The following is a 2,500-nucleotide window of genomic DNA, read 5'->3' as shown; positions in this document are numbered from 1 at the left end:
GTCTGTAATCATTTAGTCCTGTTGGCCTTAGCTTTTTGGGCACAGCGATGATGGTGGAGGACTTGAGACAGGCTGGTACATGGCATGTCTCCAGGGAGGTGTTAAAGATGTTGGTGAACACCGGAGACAGCTGGTCAGCGCAGTGCCTGAGGGTGGCTGGAGAGACAGAGTCCGGCCCGGCTGCTTTGCGTGGATTCTGCCTCTTGAAAAGCCCATTAACTTCTCCCTCCTGAAAGGAGAGAGTCGTTTCTGTAGTATGGGTGGGGGATGGGGCCTCTTGGGTGGGAAGGGGTGGTTCAGGACAGTCCAATTGTCTTTCAAATCTACGGTAGAACTCGTTCAGGTCGTTGGCTAGGCGGGAGTCGTTAGTGGTGTGGGGCGCTCTGGGTTTGTAGTTGGTGATGTGCCTGAGCCCTTTGGCAGACAGAAGCAGCGTCGTTAGTAGAGAACTGGTGTTTTAGTGTCTCTGAGTACAGTCGTTTAGCCTCTCTCACCGCTTTGCTAAACCTGTTCTTCGACTCCTTGAATCTGTCTCTATCCCCACTCCTAAACGCTTCCTCCTTCTCCAACCTCAACCTTTTGAGCTTTGCTGAGAACCAGGGCTTGTTGTTGTTAAAGTTCACCCTGGTACGTGTTGGGATACAGCAGTCCTCACAGAAGCTGATGTACACAGCCTCTGTGAGTTCATCCAGACTATTGGTAGCAGTCGTGAACATATCCCAGTCAGTACAGTCTAAGCACGCCCGCAAATCTTCCACAGCCTCACTGGTCCACTGTTTAGATGTCCTCACAGCAGGTTTACAGAGTTTTAGTTGCTGCCTGTATGCACGAATCAGGTGGACCAAGGGAGTTCTGTGCGAGCCGAACAGCCCCGTGACCCACAAGAGAAACATCCCCGCCAAATTCGAGCGTTTGACGGGGTCTATCCGTGAAAAAATATTCACGTTTTTGAGTGCACATGCATTTCTGCTGCAAATGCCTCTGGAAGTTTCATGCCGTTCGTATGCCAATTGTGGCAACACGAAAATGACCCGTTTTCCCATTCCGAGGGATTTCTGTGCGACCCTAACAGCCCCGTGAGCCACAAGAGACACATCCCCGCCAATTTCTAGCGTTTCACGGGGTCTATCCGTGAAAAATATAGACGTTTTTGAGTGCACATGCATTTCTGCTGCAGATGCCTCTGGAAGTTTCATGCCGTTCGTACGCAATGTGGCAACACGAAAATGACCCCTTTTCCCATTCCGAGGGATTTCTGTGCGACCCTAACTAACAGCGCCCGTGAGCCACAAGAGAGACATCCCCGCCAATTTATAGCGTTTCACGGGGTCTATCCGTGAAAAATATAGACGTTTTTGAGTGCACATGCATTCCTGCTGCAAATGCCTCTGGAAGTTTCATGCCGTTCCTATGCAATGTGGCCACACAAAAATGACCCGTTTTCCCATTCCGAGGCATTTCTGTGCGACCCTAACAGCCCCGTGAGCCACAAGAGAGACATCCCCGCCAACTTCTAGCGTTTGACGGGGTCTATGCGTGAAAAATATTAAAATTTTTGAGTGCACGTGCCTTTCTGCTGCAAATGCCTCTGGAAGTTTCATGGCGTTCCTATGCAATGTGGCAACACGAAAATGACCCCTTTTCCCATTCCGAGGGAGTTCTGTGCCACCCTAACAGCCCCGTGAGCCACAAGAGACACATCCCCGCCAATTTCTAGCGTTTCACGGGGTCTATCCGTGAAACATATAGAAGTTTTTGAGTGCACATGCATTCCTGCTGCAAATGCCTCTGGAAGTTTCATGCGGTTCGTACGCAATGTGGCAACACGAAAATGACCCGTTTTCCCATTCCCAGGGATTTCTGTGCGACCCGAACAGCCCCGTGAGCCACAAGAGACACATCCCCGCCAATTTCTAGCGTTTCACGGGGTCTATCCGTGAAAAATATCAATTTTTTTTTGACTGCACATGCATTTCTGCTGCAAATGCCTCTGGAAGTTGCATGCGTTTCGCATGCAATGTGGCGACACGAAAATGACCCGTTTTCCCATTCCGAGGGATTTCTGTGCCACCCTAACAGCCCCGTGAGCCACAAGAGAGACATCCCCGCCAATTTCTAGCGTATCACGGGGTCTATCCGTGAGAAATATTCACTTTTTTGAGTGCACATGCATTCCTGCTGCAAATGCCTCTGGAAGTTTCATGCGGTTCGTATGCAATGTGGCGACACGAAAATGACCCGTTTTCCCATTCCGAGGGATTTCTGTGCCACCCTAACAGCCCCGTGAGCCACAAGAGAGACATCCCCGCCCACTTCTAGCGTTTCACGGGGTCTCTCCGTGAAAAATATCACATTTTTTGAGTGCACATGCATTCCTGCTGCAAATGCCTCTGGAAGTTTCATGCGGTTCGCATGCAATGTGGCGACACGAAAATGACCCGTTTTTTCCCATTCCGAGGGATTTCTGTGCCACCCTAACAGCCCCGTGAGCCACAAGAGA

This window comes from Petromyzon marinus, unplaced genomic scaffold, assembly GCF_048934315.1.
Source record: "Petromyzon marinus isolate PM22_M1 ecotype Great Lakes invasive population unplaced genomic scaffold, UKy_Petmar_22M1.pri1.0 PM_G_Scaffold_61, whole genome shotgun sequence".
NCBI classification, from domain to species: Eukaryota; Metazoa; Chordata; class Hyperoartia; order Petromyzontiformes; family Petromyzontidae; genus Petromyzon; species Petromyzon marinus.
The sequence above is the reverse complement of the archived record's forward strand: the minus strand, read 5'-3'. Positions refer to the sequence as shown.